The 17,865-nt window shown below is 37.9% G+C and overlaps 1 long non-coding RNA gene across 1 annotated transcript in view; it reads left to right on the forward strand.

Annotated features, from left to right (window-relative positions):
* The window catches only part of LOC129473629 (uncharacterized), a 44,583-nt gene extending 30,048 nt beyond the window's left edge, over window positions 1-14,535 (forward strand). Inside the window, exons 2-3 of the long non-coding RNA XR_008654308.1 lie at window positions 12,008-12,189; window positions 14,195-14,535. This is a non-coding gene — a long non-coding RNA (uncharacterized lncRNA). The remainder of the gene's footprint in view (window positions 1-12,007; window positions 12,190-14,194) is intronic.
* The last annotated feature ends 3,330 nt before the right edge of the window (window positions 14,536-17,865 follow it).

A 17,865-nucleotide genomic window follows, 5' to 3' on the forward strand; every position in this document is an offset into this window, starting at 1 on the left:
CCACAAGAAATATGTATTCTTTGTGTAATTTTTCTTCAGGTTAGTATCTAAGGACATAAGAATTGGGGCATACATGGGGTGCTAAAAAATGGTTGTGTTTTAGGGCAGGATCAGAAAGGGATTTTATTGTTATGGGAGAGAGATAGGAAAAATAATGTCAATAATTTTCTTTAAAAGAATGACATGACAGCAAAATTATAACCCAGCGGTTCTCATGTGTATATGGTTATGATGACTTCAGATAAGTTATCCAAACTTCTGTGGGCCTTATTCTCCCATATATAAAATGAAGACCTGGGTACTCTTTTTTATTATTATTATTGTACTTTAAGTTATGGGATACATGTGCAGAACGTGCAGGTTTGTTAGTCCTGGGTATTCTTAATGTCTCTTCTAGCTGGAAAAAAAATTACTATGACAGACACCTTTCTCAATAGTCATGGAACTTGAAATAACTTCACCCACCTTTCCACCTCATACTGAAAGAAGGTTCTGATTCTCACCCACAAGCCCAGAAAAAATACATATTATCTAAGAGATGAACTTAGCCAGTCAAGTGCAGCCACTAGGATTCCCTTATATAAAACCCAAAAGTTTTTTAGGCCCTAGGATAAACTCAACTGCTACAATTGCTAAGGAAAATCAAGTTATTTACTGGATTTTCTACTTTCAGGCAGAATTATACCTTCCTGTGCAAATTCCCTTGCCCTTTTGTTTCAGCAAAGTTCCTCATCCTTGGATGTATGCCCCAGTGGATTGTGCTTTGCCTTGAGGACACCTCGTTTGGCAAGGTTTAGTTCACAAGATGAGTAGATAATGGGAAATCAGTGTCTCTACCCAGCACCTTTTTATATTTTTTCCTTATAACTTTTCTCAATTGTTATTATATCTGCCACTTATCATATTAAATCTTCCCACTCTTCAAAGTTTAGCATTCAGTTTCCCCAGGAAGTGTTATCCAAACTATTTTTTTCCACGGTAACCACTCCCCTGTAGGAGTTTTCATGCACTTATTTCCAATCCCACACAATTGAACACCCATGCTATCCTCTTGTCTATGTTACCTTCTACTTCTCTGTGCAAGCCTTTTTACTCTAGCCAGAATATGAAGACCTCAATAACAGAGACAAATTCTTTAACTTTTCTCACTGTCTAAGTAATGCCTGGTATATTGTTCAGGTCAGAGAAGATGGTGATGATAAAAGACAATTTTGATTGATGAAAGTCACCAATTTTGTTTTACATTTTTATTTTTATTTTTTATTTTTTTATTTTTTGAGATGGAGTCTTACTCACTCTGTTGCCCAGGCTAGAGTGCAATGGTGCCATCTCAGCTCACTGCAACCTCTGCCTCCCAGGCTCAAGCAGTTCTCCTGTCTCAGCCTCCTGAGCAGCTGGGATTACAAGTGTGAGCCACCTCATCCGTCTGATGTTTGTATTTTTAGTAGAGATGGGATTTCACCATCTTGGTCAGGCTGGTCTTGAACTCCTGACCTCAACTGATCCACCCACCTAGGCCTCCCAAAGTGCTGGGATTACAGGGGTGAGCCACCACACCTGGCCTGAAAGTTAACAATTATTGATCAAGTTTACTTTTGCCAGGTATTGGAATCCAGTATAGTGCCTGCAGCAGGTATAGAAAAAGACCAACACATAAACCTAAAGTTTTAATCTCATGAATTTTGTGATTCAGGAAAAGGGGGCTTTGCCTCTACCATCACAAATACCACCTGACCTCTCTCCTGATACTCCAGCAGTAGCCTTGTGGAGACTGGAATAACTTGGGCTTCTGGTAAGGCATACCATGAAGCAAATCAGTAGAAAAGTAGCAAAAAAGCAAGATATCTGAATGCCTTGAAAAATCAGAAAAGAAAGAAAAGGTCATGGATTTTGGACTATAGAACACTGAAAGATGTCTTAGAAATAATCAGTGAAGTCATCATTTTATAGAAGAGCAAAGTAAGGCTCAGGGATTAACTTGCCTAAGGTACATAGATGGTAGAATCAACACCAAAATTATGTCTCTGGCCTCTGAAGTCCAGGATTCTTCCTAATCTGATCACAATTTATTTTTAATACAGCATTCTAATGAAAGAGATGCATTAAATAACTGTATTCATTTTCTACCAGCAAGCAAAGTGTCCTAGAAGAAGGAAGAATATGCAGTGGAATGATCCAACTCCCCTAGTTCCCATGATGCACTGGTTTCCTCTCTTCATGCCAGTAGTATGGTTCCATTTTTATATTCCACAGTTCTAAAATCAACACTAAGATTAAAACTAAACAATCAAACCAAAAGAACATACCATTATTTCAACTTTTGGTTAATATTAGGAATGACTCATGAGGTAATTCCTGAGCACTTACATTATGTGGTACGGGAGTCCTCTGCACAAGTGGGCTTAAAATCCTTCATGAACATTCTCTAAGGCCTAAAAATATGTTTGTTAAACAATCTTCTAAAATAGTGTTCTTAACCTAATCAGTTTTACCAATGTTACATTGTTGTTGCACTTGGTTGTGTGTGGTCCACTGGAAATAGTGTAGTCATCTAAGACCTAGGCAGGCCAAATCCTCTTACTGATTCTGTCGTAGGAACAATAATTGGAGAACATCCATAGTTATTATTATGCGGTTGATGTGATGAATTCAGTTGTTAGCTGTTGAGATTGTCTACATCTTTAGAACATTTAGGGAACTAAAGAGAGATTCTTTTGCTGGCCAGTGACTCTTGTTAGCTTGGTTTGGGTGAGATACAGTGTCTAGATAAGCCCTTGCTTATGGCATTGACTGAATAGCTTATTTCACACCTATATAATAAGACATTAATTTTACTTCTTCACTAATTGATTCAATAAATCAGCACTCCATGAGTCATCACTATAGAAACAAACAGTAAACATTCTGTTTTTTTCCATTGAATCTCCAGAGGCGGATTAAAAAGATTTTCAAAGGAAAGACTCTAGAGTCCCCAAGTAAACATTTCAGAAAGTGGCTAGAGTGACATTCTCCTGCAAGTCCTTTACACCAGCTTGACTTATCCCCCAAAAAGTAGGATATGGCTATTACAATCCCCATTTGCAGATGAGAAAAGTGAAGTTCAGAAAGTTTGAGTAATCTGCCTAAAACCACCTCTAGCAAGTGATGGAGTTATAGAGCTAAGTGTGGTGTTCACATGTTCAAAGTTCATGAAATTCCTGGCATATTCCACTGCTTGCCTTACACAAAGAAAACAAAATGAAACAAAATAAAAAAATAGATACACTTGACTGTCATTTATTCTCATAAAATTATAGAGGAAATGCAAATACATCCCACTTTCAAAGCAGAGCAACTTTAAAAACCTCTAGTATGCAAAAACTAAACGTGATCATCTCTCTTATCAGGTCAACAGTTTGGTCAAAGTAGGCAATGTATGTACATATGATATCTGGAGCTTATTTTAAGTTTCTGGTCAGTCTGTGCAAATATACCATTTTGGAACTGCAAGGCTTATGACAAAGGATTATCTTTCTTTTTTTCAACTTTAATTTTAAGTTCAAGGGCACAAGTGTAGGTTTGTTACATAGGTAAACTTGTGTCATGGAGGTTTGTTGTACAGATTATTTCATCACCCAGGTATTAAGCCTAGGACCTATAAGTTGTTTTTCCTAATCCTCTCCCACTCTTCACCCTTCAGTAGGCCTCAGTGTGTGCTGTTCCCCTCTGTGTCCATGTGTTCTCATCATTCAGCTCCCACTAATATGCGGTATTCGGTTTTCTGTTCCTGTGTTAGTATGCTAAGGATAATGGCTTCCAGCTCCATCCATGTCCCTTCAAAGGACATAATCTCATTCTTTTTTATAGCTGCATAGTATTCTATAGTGTGTATGTACCACATTTTCTTTATCCAGTCTACTATTGATGGACATTTAGGTTGATTCCATGTCTTTGCTATCGTGAATAGTGCTGCAATGAACATACATGTGCATGTGTCTTTATAATAGAATGGTTTATATTCCTTTGGGTATATACCAAGTAATGGGATTACTGAGCCAAATGGTATTTCTGTCTTTAGGTCTTTGAGGAATTGCCACACTGTCTTCCACAATGGCTGAACGAATTTACACTTCCACCAACAGTGTATAAGCGTGGCATAGGGTTATCTTTCTCTTTTCCCTTTGTACCAAAGCCTTATCTTTTATGTTATAACAGTATTTCTCAAACTGCATATTGATGTCAATAAGTGCACAGAGAAAAAAAAACAACAAAATTTTGAAAATATGTTCAGAAAACATTGGAATACATGTAGTTTGTGTTTCTCTGCTTCAGAACTTCTCAAGACCTTAATATGTTAGTGCTCATGGACTGGTTCTCAAGTGTATTTGACCACAGGACCTTTTCTCTTTTTTTTTTTTTTTTTTTTTTTTTTGAGGAATACATCCGTAACCATCTTATGTCTACTGGAACATGCTTTTGAAAATACTGCCCATTTCAACGTTAGTTTCTTGGAGACCCTAAAGTCTCAGAATTCCCAAGTTTTGTAGAATATAGGATAGTATCTGCATCTATGACTATAAACCTTGTGACTAACTTATAACTTAAGAAAATGCTTCCAAAATGTGCTAAATAGATTTCTATTAGCATAAGTCAAATAAATATAGACAGTGCTTGTTGAGGAAATCTTCAACAACAAATCTAGATCTTTCCATAACTGGTCCTTTCCTATCACTCAGGAATTCTCTGACCATCCAATCTCAATCTCTTTTTGCCTCCTTCACATTCCTTGAATCGATTTTTATTACATAACCCTGTTTAAGTTTCCTCATAGCATTTATCAGTATCTGAAATCATTTTACTGTTTTGTCTTGACTTAGAATCTAAGATGCATGAAAGTTGAGTCATTTATGTTTCCAACAGCTACTATGGTGCCAAGTACATATAGAATAGAAAGTTACTTCATTCATTCATGTATTCACTCATTCAACAAATATTTACTGAACACTTACCATGTGCCCAAAACCATTCTAGTTCTAGATCCAGCAATGAGTAAAACAGACATCAGTTTACTCCTTGAATTGTGTGTACATTAGATTTGTTTTATTTAAACAAGACTTTGCATTCCCTTTGAGGATGGCATGTTTTAAACCAGTGTAGTTATTATTTAAAATTCAAATTATTAATAACTAATTTACCTAATTTTGTAAACATAAATTTTCATATGGCTTGTTTTTCTGTAGTTTGTAGTTATTTGTTTAAAATCAAAGAGCCAAAAATTTTATGTATATCATCTCATTTAATCCTGACAACAGACCTGTGGGGTGGAGACTATTACCTCCATTTGATACATGAGGAAAGTGGGGTTATAGAAATAACTTTCCCAAGACACTTAACTGGTAGATAGGTAATATCTGAATATAAGTCCAGCAGATTTGAAATCAAAGCCCACATGCTTTTCTACCACATCCACTGCCTACTTGTGATATTAGTATAACCCAACAGTTATTAATAGAGAAAAAAGCCAGTAACACCAAAAAAATGCCTTAAGTCAATGGGTCCCTTGTGTTGCATTTTATGATTGTGTGAATTCCCTCTGATGCTTTGCATTTGGACTCCATTTCAAAGTTCTGGGCAATCCATCTTATTAACTCCCAGCGATCCATCAAGACCACAGGCAGGTGTCTGCACCACCTCAGAGGTAGTGACTTCTATATTTCTGACAGTTACTGTCTTCCTGGAGAATAAGACCATGTGGTATATTTTGTTGCAAGGATGCTGCAAAGGGAAGATAAAACCAACAAAGGAGCTGAAAGCAATCAAAGAAAAGAGGACAATAAGGAGAATAAAGACAAGTTCAAAATAAGCTAAATTTAGAAATCACTTGAAGCTCCATTGTTCGAGTTACAAAATTTGTCTTGCTTTCCAGCAGTCCAAGTTCTGCTGACTTGATGTGTGACCTTACCAGGTCTCCTTGCCCTTCTCGGTGTCAAGTTTATGACACTATGGAGGGTGAAACCAGTCCTGGGCTGCTGAACTCTGGCTTCTTTAATGTGGCATAATGAACCTGGTATGTTTACATAATTGTTATTTGGGATTTTTCCATTATATACAGCCAAATATAATTCTAAGTGATACAATCAGTGTATGTTTTTAGTATTTAAAAAGCTACATTTGAAAAGCTCCTTGAGAACTGACAAAATACTCAAAGAATTTCAAAAGTGGCAGTATAAATAGTTATGAGGAAAAGAATACTAAGGAAGAAGGCAAGAAGAGAGGAGAAGGAGGGAGGTTGAGCAGACTGAGGATGAGGAAGAAGGAGGAGGAGAAAAAGGAAGAGAAGAAGGGGGAGGGGGAGGGAAGTGGAAGAGGAAGGAGGAATTAGAAAAAGAAGAAGACAACGAAGAAGGAAAAGAAAAAGAAGAAGGAGAAGAAGAAAAGAAGAAGCAGAAGAAAAGAGGAAGGAGAATAAGAAGAAGAATAAAGAAAAGGAGGAAGAGAGTGGAGAAAGGGGAGGAACAATAACAGCAAGAAAAGGACAAGAATGAAAAGATTCCATTCAAATGTAGACTGAAACTCCTTCACTGACATTTAAATCATATTTGCCAAAATCTTGGTAACTGTGGAGCTCTCCTTATTTATAGAATACAATTTTTCCCAAAGATTTCATTGTTACATTCTTCTAGCATTCCTGTCCAAATCTATAAAACTAAGGCTCAAAGTTCCAATTGCATATGTTAGATTGGTGCAAAATTAATTATTTTTAATGGCAAAAACTGCAATTACTTTTGCACCAAGCTAACGATGAGCCAGTAACATTTCTCTCTTTTAAGCTAACTTGATCAAACCCAGAGAGATCATTCATTAACTCAATTTTATCAATTAATACTAATCTAAGTATTCTGGGAATGTTTACAAATGAACCTTCTTTTCACTTTCCTCACTGAGGCCAAAATCTTCCTGGGGTTTGTTTCTGACTTCAATATTTTCTTCAAGCTTCATGTCAAAATCGTTTCTCTCTGTCCCTTTGATCCTCCCATCTGAAGTAGGTTGGCCCTACCCTGAGAGTCTACAGGTCCAATCCTATCCACCAAAGACTGGTTAGAAGGTGCTTGTGGAGGATGACGGCTATTCCCTAAAAGAAGACTATAATGCTTGCCATGCTGATACTTGGCTAGGGTGTATGACTTACTTTGGCCAATGCAAATGGGACAAAAAGAAAATGTGAGAAATAGAAAAGCTTCTGTTCACTCCCACTCCTTGATTAGAGAAACAGTCTCTGGCAGAAGGAGAGAAAATATGAAGGGAAAATAAAGAAGAGAGGTCGCAGAGGAAAGAGGAGGCGGCATGACCGAAGGGAACAGGAAGAGGAGCCAGGTCAGTGTCTGAGGATGGCCTAGCCTCTACTTCATCAATATCTCCCATTGGCCACAGCTGGGGACAAAAGGAGGCACCATCGTACTGCCCCAGGCTACACTTTGGGAGCCCTGTACTCAAGTGCCACACTAACTTTCCTTCCTGCTGGCACAGGATGAAGATTTTCCTTCAGCAACAATGGCACTTTGCCTGTTTATCAGTAGGTGTGATCTTCATTTGAGCCCTGTATCTTTGTTTCAGCCAAGATCGACTTGCTTTTTGTGAATAATCCCCTACCTTATCCTCCACCACCTGCCAGCTGCCTCTACCACTCACAACACTCAAAGGCCCTCAGGACCCAGCAAGCTTGCAGGATAGAGCTAAATGGTAAGGAGAAGCCTTCCAGGCTTGGGTTTTGCATGGGCTAAACAAATTGAGCCCTAAACTGTCACCATGGTTGAATATCCTGCTGTCATTCCTACTATTTGTTAAGCCTGAGCTTGCTCCTCCAATGCTTAATCTTTTGGTTTAGCAGCTGTCTTCAGGTTCATGTTCCTACATGTGTCTCCCCTTCAGTAACTGACCCTTGGCTTCGTTTGCAGGTTCCAGTGCCTAATATGACTACACAAAACCATTTCATTTCCCTTCATATTGCGGTCAGCTCAGTCCTGGATCAGCCATCCTTCACCTGGCAGCCTTTTTGCCTTCTGCAGGTGAGCTTTCTTTTTAGCACAAGAATTAGAGAGGAGCTAATCAACATCGAGCAATTCACAATCACAATGTTGTATTCTTATTTTCTTCTTTACTAGAGAAGAAGCCAAAACAAAAGAAAAACAAATTGTTACAGAGATTCACTTGTGAAATCTCCTGGTTTTGCAAGTCAGAGGGCAGTCAGTCTAGCGTCCTTTGCTCCAGCCCCATCCTGTTTTTGGCTTTTGAAGCTAGTGCTTGTGTTGTTATTAATTTGCACCAAATGGATGCTTAGCAACAATCAAACATGATGTATTAAATATAAAACTACTTTCTGAAGGAGCTCAGAATCACAAAACAAGCTCATTGGAACGAAGCTCTTGAAAACCCATGTAAATAGAACATAAAAATCTGAAAGATATATGAAGATCATTTCACCACATTCCATTTATTGGTGAATAAGCTAGAGTAAATCAAATCAATTAAATTTTTAAACTGGTCTAAATTAATTTGGCTTCATTTCATTTTATGGTATTTGCTCTCCAAACTGAGGAAACTCAGTTTAGTTTTCTTCATGGCATGGTAACAGAAATAATTTTCAAGTGATGTTGAAGCTTATTTAAGTCTGATCCAAATGACAACATAGCATTTAAATTATGTTATATAACTCTTATGTAAACGTACAAGATAAGTTATCTGCTGGAACTAACAACTTCCAAATTTTAGTGGCTTAACATTGTAAAAGTATATTATTTGCTATTTTTACATTTCAATGTGGGTTGTGCTGGGAGGAGGTGACCCTTCTCCATACAGTCATTTAGGGATCCAGACTTCTTCTATTTGTTTCTCCACCATCCCCTGTAGCCTGAGAACCATCACTGAATCCATAATTCCTGCTGGTAGGTGGAGGAAGAAAACAGAGCAGTGCATGGAAGCTTTTATTATGGGCCGGCCAGGCCTGGAAGTTAGTTGCACATCACTTCTGTCTACGTTATTGGTCAGAACTCAGTCACAGGGCCACACCTTGCTGCAAAGGAGCCTACAAAAATGCAACGCTGCCTGTCTCCAGAGGAAAGGGGAGTCAGTTTGGTGAGAAAGTTTCAGACCTCAAGAGATTGGAAAAGGCTCCTTGCTCAGCAAAAGAAAACCAGAGACGGAAGAAAGTGTCTCTGTGTGAAAGAACAAAGGCACAAAGCAAGGGATCTGCAGTCTTCAGCATTAAAGAAAACATGGATAATAACATTTTTAAAGGGCTGAGAACATGTCTCAGATGATAGCCCCTCCTTTGGGTTCTGGAAGGTGTAGATGTGATGCCCACCACTGAGGGGTAACCCAACACTTCAGTCACTCTCAAATATTAACAGTAGCAGTTATTTCAGCATCTATTATGTTTATGATGTTTGTGCTGTTACTTCCACAATTTTTATATTTAATTTTATTTTTTTTTTTTTTATTATACTTTAGGGTTTTAGGGTACATGTGCACAATGTGCAGGTTTGTTACATATGTATCCATGTGCCATGTTGATTTCCTGCACCCATTAATTCGTCATTTAGCATTAGGTGTATCTCCTAATGCTGTCCCTCCCCCCTCCCCCCACCCCACAACAGTCCCCGGAGTGTGATGTTCCCCTTCCTGTGTCCATGAGTTCTCATTGTTCAATTCCCACCTATAAGTGAGAACATGCGGTGTTTGGTTTTTTGTCCTTGCGATAGTTTACTGAGAATGATGTTTTCCAGTTTCATCCATGTCCCTACAAAGGACACGAACTCATCATTTTTTATGGCTGCATAGTATTCCATGGTGTATATGTGCCACATTTTCTTAATCCAGTCTATCGTTGTTGGACATTTGGGTTGGTTCCAACTCTTTGCTATTGTGAATAGTGCCGCAATAAACATACGTGTGCATGTGTCTTTATAGCAGCATGATTTATAGTCCTTTGGGTATATACCCAGTAATGGGATGGCTGGGTCAAATGGTATTTCTAGTTCGAGATCCCTGAGGAATCGCCACACTGACTTCCACAATGGTTGAACTAGTTTACAGTCCCACCAACAGTGTAAAAGTGTTCCTATTTCTCCACATCCTCTCCAGCACCTGTTGTTTCCTGATTTTTTAATGATGGCCATTCTAACTGGTGTGAGATGGTATCTCACTGTGGTTTTGATTTGCATTTCTCTGATGGCCAGTGATGAGGAGCATTTCTTCATGTGTTTTTTGGCTGCATAAATGTCTTCTTTTGAGAAGTGTCTGTTCATGTCCTCTGCCCACTTTTTGATGGGGTTGTTTGTTTTTTTCTTGTAAATTTGTTTGAGTTCATTGTAGATTCTGGATATTAGCCCTTTGTCAGATGAGTAGGTTGCAAAAATTTTCTCCCATTGTGTAGGTTGCCTGTTCACTCTGATGATAGTTTCTTTTGCTGTGCAGAAGCTCTTTAGTTTAATGAGATCCCATTTGTCGATTTTGGCTTTTGTTGCCATTGCTTTTGGTGTTTTAGACATGAAGTCCTTGCCCATGCCTATTTATATAATCTTATGATAAGGATGTATGCCCCATATTTCAGAAAGTCCTGGGAACACTTGTGGTGTGTGTGTGTGTGTGTGTTTGTGTGTGTGTGTGTGTGTGAGAGAAAGAGAGAGAGAGTTGGTGGGAGTAATGGATGAATGTTGAGAAGGGAAGCAGGCAGTGAGCTAAAATATTCTAGTGAAAGCAATATTTCATAGCAACTAATTGCCTCAGCGAATTTGTGGAAGGTTGAATAGACTCTTTTATCCAACTATACTATCAAGCATTAGAAATGCTAGTTATTGCCTACTGATGTCTATTTTGTTGGAAATATATTGAAATCTGTAGCATCTACTGCTCTTACCACTTTCTACATGTCAATTCATAATTCTGAAGATTGGCCCTGTGGGATAATGGAATGTTGATGGAATTCAGTAGATATTTTCAGAGTAAAATCACTGAAGAATCTTGATAACGTGACTAAGAAGCTAGAAAAAGTGAATGCTGCTTATTCCTGTTTAAGTTTCCTTTCTCTGATTATATATTATTGATGGCAGTGTAGAAAGTATGAAAACACTTAAACAGATTTTTAAAGTAAAAACTAAAAATGCCCTAAACCATCCTCCTGGTGGACAGCACTGCTCCATGATATTTTAAAAGTCTCAGATACATTTGGGCTTAGAAATTACTGGAAGAGATCATTGTCTCCTTAGTGTGTAGAGATGCAGGAATTTGAAAGCTTTCAATGCAGCATCTGAAATATCTCCATCTGACTCACACCCTGGGGGAAAAGCGCTGACAGTGTCTATACATGAGGAAGCAGAGACACAGTTAAGAGCACAGATTCTGCAGCCAAAATACCTGCATTGAATTCTGACTCGCTATCTACTACCTATGTGACTTTAGGCAAGTCACCCAACCTCTCTGTGTTGGTTTCCTCTTTTGAAAAATGGAGATAATATTAGTAGCTATCTCAAAGTCTTGTAATAGGTATGTGATGTTAGGCAGGTTTTGGGAGGGATATAGTCCCTCTGTAATAGCGACATCCTTGAGGGCAGGGTGCATTCTCTCTCTGTCTCTCTCTCTCTGTCTCTCTCTGCCTCCTTCTCCCGTCACTTCAGTGTGGACATTCTTTTGGTTCATTGTAGATAATGACCGGATGAATGTTCTCAAACATAGTCTCTGGCTTTCCATGAAGCTGCCTTGAATGACACATTATACTATAGAGAAAGTTCAGCAAAATCTCAGTGTGTAGAGTCTTACAAATTGAATTATCATTTTAGGGCTCACCTAAAAACATTTTTATGATGTTTAATCCATTTGTGTTTCCAACCCTGACCTACAGGGGACAATGCCTTGCTTTTATTTTTTACTTGTTTTTCTTTTTTGGCTAGATGACAGATTAACACAGGATGGGAAAAGAATGCCAAAAATGCAACTTGGGGACTAAACCACCATTTTCGTCTTTTATGTTTAGTTTTGATCTTGACCTCCTGGAGCATTTTCATGGAAAAGGCAGTTCCAGGATTCTTTGTGGCCTCTTCCACAGGAGAAAGTAAAGGAGTTAGAGGCCTCTAAAAATTTAGTTATTGAAGAACTGAAGTTATTCACAGCAACCTGGCAGAGGAGAATGTGAAATACGTGGGTCTCAGATAAGAGGTTTGTTCATCTAGAACGATGAGTGAGAATCAGGATGTCTGAGACTGAGAAGCAGCATGGCAGCAGTTCCAGCTACTGGAGAAACACAAAAATAGGAATCCAGAAAAATGACAACTAGAAGTTTCCTGGGTCTGACAGTGTTGAGAGCTGCAGTGAATAATGACTTCAATTTACAGGAAAACGTAAATAGAAGGGGTCAGGAAGTTGACCCAGAAATATCTTTAATCATTACTGTGTCTTATAACTGTATGGCACTTTATCAGCTACAGAATTCATGAAGTGATTGGATCTAAGCAGTAGGGTGGGGTAGCAGGTATCCTTGTTTTGTAGGATAAGAACTGTGGCTTGGGAGACTGAGTAGAAACAGAGCTAGTAAATGGATGAGCCAGAATCAGAATGGAGAGGTTTGGGTCAAAATTAAATGTTCTTTCCACTGCTCTGAGCTGCCTGGTACTTTATCTGCTGCATGACAAAAGGTGTAGAAAGATCTATAGCAGTGACATTAATGCCACAAATTCTGCTTTCAATGGGCACCTACTGATGCGACACATTTTGTGCAACCATATATGTACAGCAATCATAGAATGTGACACATGTAGGAGGTCTGAGAACTCCTCTATTATAACCCAGACTTCTCAGTTACTGAAGAGAAAATCCTTAAGGTGTGACTCAGGGAACAACAGGAAGTTGGGTTAGAGCTTTGTTCCTCTATTCCTACTATTCAGTCCAGGATGGAAGCCTTCATTCTTTATCCTGGGTGCACCCCACAGGAGAGGGGCTGCTCTCTCTTCAGTGTTGCAAAGGAAAACATTGCCCTAGAGCTCTTTTTCTTGAGTGAAAACCATGCTTCTATTTCTTCCGATGAGGAAATAAAGTTGAAAAATTAAACAACATTGCTTATTTCTACCAGCGTAGGTAACTACAAAATAAGAATCCCTGGTTTCTTACCTAAACTCACTCAATAAAGTATTGCAAACAATTTCAGAATGCTTATTTTATGAATCAGTTTGTCACATTTCTTGGAACTGAGGACCAAAATCAATATTTTCTTGTAAGTATGGTTCTTATTTGTTCTTGAAAGAAGAAAAGTAGTGCATATAAAGTACTTACACAATGCCAGATACAAAGTAACAATCAATCCATGTTTAGTATTATCTTTAACTCACTCTATAGCATCACTCTATCAAGACATAGAAACCTTCAGAATGCACTACTATAGCAATTTAGTTGTTCCATTTGTTCTTTGCTGCACTAGAAGAGTAGAATGTAACGATTTCTATTACTTTCTAGATATGTTTGCCATGTAAGCCATTTCTGTCCATACAATTTATTTATTTTGGGATGGAGTTTCACTCTTGTTGCCCAGGCTGGAGTGCAGTGGTGCCATCTTGCCTCACTGCAACCTCCACCTCCTGGGTTCAAGCGATTCTCCTGCCTCAGCCTTCCAAGTAGCTGGGACTACAGGCATGTGCCACCACGTCCAGCTAATTTTGTATTTTTAGTAGAGACGGGGTTTCACCTTGTTGGCCAGGCTGGTCTCAAACTACTGATCTCAAGTGATCCACCCGCTTTGGCCTCCTAGTGCTGGGATTACAGGTGTGAGCCACCGTGTCTGGCCAAACATACAATTTAGATAGGCTGTGGTTTTTAGAAGCCGTCAATACCAACTTTTAAAGATCAAGGAGAATTGAGTTACAGGGACACCACAGAGAAGCCTGAAGAAGGGAGCAAAGAGGGGCTTTCCCTAGACTAGCAAGATCTTCCACTAGACTGGCAAGAGATGAGACGGCTGAGCCCTAGAGACCTGAGTCCTGAAAGGTCTGATGGAACTGTGAGACCAAAAAAGTCAGGGCAGAAGGGAACGCAGGCTCCAATGCTCCTAGCCATGCTGAGTGAGGCCTAGAAACCACAGGGCACCATGGGATTTCAATGGACTGTAATGGTGACAGAGGCAAACTTGAAATCCTGGTAAATGGAGGTGCTTGTCCCTCTTTCTAGGTAACAGGTAATATCCCTAATTCCACGGTGATGCTGAGAAGCAGAGGGCGCCCTCAGAAGTAGTTTCTCATAAGGAATTTGCAGCTGGCCTGTGAGAACAGGCCCACAGAATCAGGAATCGTGGTGTTTTATAGGGTATGTAAAAGTTGTATTTTTTGCACATCTGTCTTGTATTCTGAGTCATAGTCCTCACATTGTTTATCCTTCACAATAGCCTTTTTTTTTAACAGCATTATGGAGATAAAGTTTAAATGGCATATAATTCACCCATTTAAAGTGTAAGATTCAATGGCTTTTAGTATATTCACAGAGTTGTACAAGTGTTACCACAATCAATTAAAAAATGTTCATTGCAAATTTCAAATAAACAATAGAGTAAGGTTAACTATAGTCACCAGGTTATACTTTGGATTGCCAGAAATTATTCATCTTTTAACTGAAAGTTTGTATCCTTTGACCAATATCTCCCAATTTCTCCCACTCCTCAGTCCCTGGCAACCACCATTATTTGTTAAGAGAGTAGATCTTGAATGTTGTCAACACACACACACACACACAACTCTGTGAGGTGATGGATGTGTTAACTTGATTGTGCAATTATTTCACAATATTTACATATATCAAAGCAAAAAAATGTTAATTTCTCTCCAAAGAAACCCAAGGCCCTTAGCTGTTACCCACTCAATCATCCCATTCTGCACCAATCCAGGCAATCACTAATCTCCTTTCTGTCTTTGCAGATTTGCTGCTTCTGGATATTTCATATAAATGGAATCATATCACATGTGGTCTTTTGTGTCTGGCTTCTTTCGCTTAATGTTTTCAAGGCTTGTCCATGTTGTAGCACTTATCAATATATCAATATGCTGTATTTTTCTTTTTAAATTAAGACTATATATTTTTGGAGCAGTTTTAGGTTCACAGCAAAATTGAGAGGAAGGTACAGAGATTTTCCACATATCCCCTTTTATCTCTTTTTATTGCCAAGTAATATTCTGCAGTATGGTTATATCACATTTTATTATCCATTCATCTATTGATGGACATTTGAATTCTTTTCACTTTTTGGCTCTTATGAATAATGCTGCTATAAACATTTGTGTTTTTGTTTGAGTACCTGTTTCAAGTCTCTTGGGATATACCTAGGAGTAGACTTTCTGGATCATATGGTAAGCTCTATGCTTAACCAGTTGAGGAAATGCCAAACTGTTTTCCAAAGCAATTGCACGATTTTCCATTCCTACCACCAGAGGATCCCAATTTCTCCATATTTTCACCAACACTTGCAATTATGTGTCTTTTTAATTATAGCTATCCAAGTGGATGTGAAGTGGTATCTCATTATAGCTTTAATTTACATTACCCTGATGGCTAATTATGTCAAACACCTTTTCATGTGCTTGTGCCTATTGTCTATTTGTATGTCTTCTTTGGAGAACTGAATTACTTTTCAGATTCTTTGCCCATTTTCTAAAACTTGGGTTGTCTCTTTATTTTGAGGATCTTTCACTTTCTTAATCATGTCTTTTGAGTACAAAAGTTTTTTAATTCTGATGACATTCCAGCTTATCTATTTGGTTGCTTGTGCTTTTGATGTCATAGCTAAGAAATCATTGTCTAATCCAAGGTAATAAATATTTTCACCTATGTTTTCTTCCAAGAATTTTATAGCTTTAGGTCTTATATTTATTTGATTAATTTTGAGTTTGTTTTTGTAATATGGTATAAGGGAGGGGGTGCCACTTTATTATTTTGCATATGGATATCCAGTTGTCCCACACTCTTGAATTAAGGTTATATTATGCCTATTTAATCTGTGAAGAAACTGAGGCTCAGAGAACTAAAGTGATTGGCTCACTATCATATGAAGCTAAATGGCCAAGCTAGAATTTGAACTTGAGTCTTCCCACAATGCAACTGATATTCTTTCTGTTATACTATAGCTGCTGCCCTATTTTCTATTTCCAACCACAAAGAACTTAGACATCAAATGGATTTTTTAAACTATTTTAAATTATTATTTTCCTTACTTTTAAACGTAAAGAAAAAATGAGATAAGGGTCCATTTTCATTCTTCTGCATTTGGATATCTAGTTTTCCCAACACCATTTATTGAAGAAATTGTTCTTTCCCATGGTGTGTTCTTGACATCTTCTCAAGAATCAATTGACCATAGGTAGGTGGGTTTATTCTGGAGCTCTCTATACTACTCCATTTGTTAATGTGTCTGTTTATATGCCAGTCCCATAGCGTTTTGATTATAGCTTGTAATATATTTTGAAATGTGGTAGTGCGATGCCTCCAGCTTTGTTCTTTTTGTTAAAGATAGCTTTGGCCACTTAAGTTTTTTGTGGTTTCAGATAAATTTTAATTTTTTTTCTATTTCTATGAACAATTACCATGAAATTTTGATAGAAATTACATTGAATCTGTAGATTGCTTTGCATAGTATGAATATTTAAATAATACTAATTGTTTCAATTCATTAACATGGTATATTTTTCTTTCTTTTTTTTTTTTAGGAGACTCTTACTCTGTCACCCAGGCTGAAGTGCAGTGGTGCAATCTCGGCTCACTGCAACCTCCACCTCCCAGGTTCAAGTGATTCTCGTGCCTCAGTGTCCCAAGTAGCTGAGACTACAGGTGCATGCCACCACGCCCAGCTAACTTTTGTATTTTTTTTTTTTAGTAGAGATGGGGTTTTGCTATGTTGGCCAGGCTGGTCTTGAACTTCTGACCTCAGGTGATCTGCCCTCCTTAGCCTCCCAAAGTGATGGGATTACAAGCATGAGCCAGTGCGCCTGGCCTATTTTTCTATTTATTTGTGTCATGAACTTTTTTCATCAGTGTTATATAATTTTCAGTATTTAGATCTTTTACTGCCTTGATTAAATTTACTATGTATTTTATTCTTCAATCTTATTGTAAATGGAATTATTTTCTTAATTTATTTTTCAGATAGTTTGTTGTTAGTGTACAAAATGCTACTGATTTTTATAGGTTGATTTTCTCTAATTATCAGACAAATAAACGCAAATTGAAACCACAATGAGATATCACCTCACATCTGTTAAACTGGCTATCATAAAAAAAGATGGAAGATAACAGGTGTTGCCAAGGAAATGGAGAAAAGAAACCCCTGTACACTGTTGGTGGAAATATAAATTAGTACAGCCATTTTGAAAAACAGTATGGAGGTTCCACAAAAAACTAAAAATAGAATTACCATATGATCCAGCAACCTCATTTCTAGCTATATCTCCAAAGGAACCTAAATCAGTATGTCTAAGAGATATCTGTGCTCCCTTGTTCACTGCAGCATTATTCTCAATAGCTAAGATATGAAAACAACTGAAGTGCCATCAACAGATGAATGGATTTTTAAAATGTGGTACACACACACACACAAAATAGAATACTATTCAGCCTTTAAAAAGCAGAAATTCTGTCATTCGCAACAACATGAGTGAACATAGAATGCATTATCCTAAGTGAAATAAGCCAGGCACAGAGAAACAAATACTACATGATTTCACTTACATGTGAAATTTTTAAAAGTTGAACTCATAGGAGAATAGTGGTTACCAGAGGCTGGGAAGGTAAGGTAACTGGGGAAAGAAGAAATGTTGGTCAAAGGGTACAAACTTTCTGTTAGAAAAAATAGGTTCTGGTGATCTT

This window comes from Symphalangus syndactylus, chromosome 23 (genome assembly GCF_028878055.3).
Source record: "Symphalangus syndactylus isolate Jambi chromosome 23, NHGRI_mSymSyn1-v2.1_pri, whole genome shotgun sequence".
Classification (NCBI taxonomy): Eukaryota; Metazoa; Chordata; class Mammalia; order Primates; family Hylobatidae; genus Symphalangus; species Symphalangus syndactylus.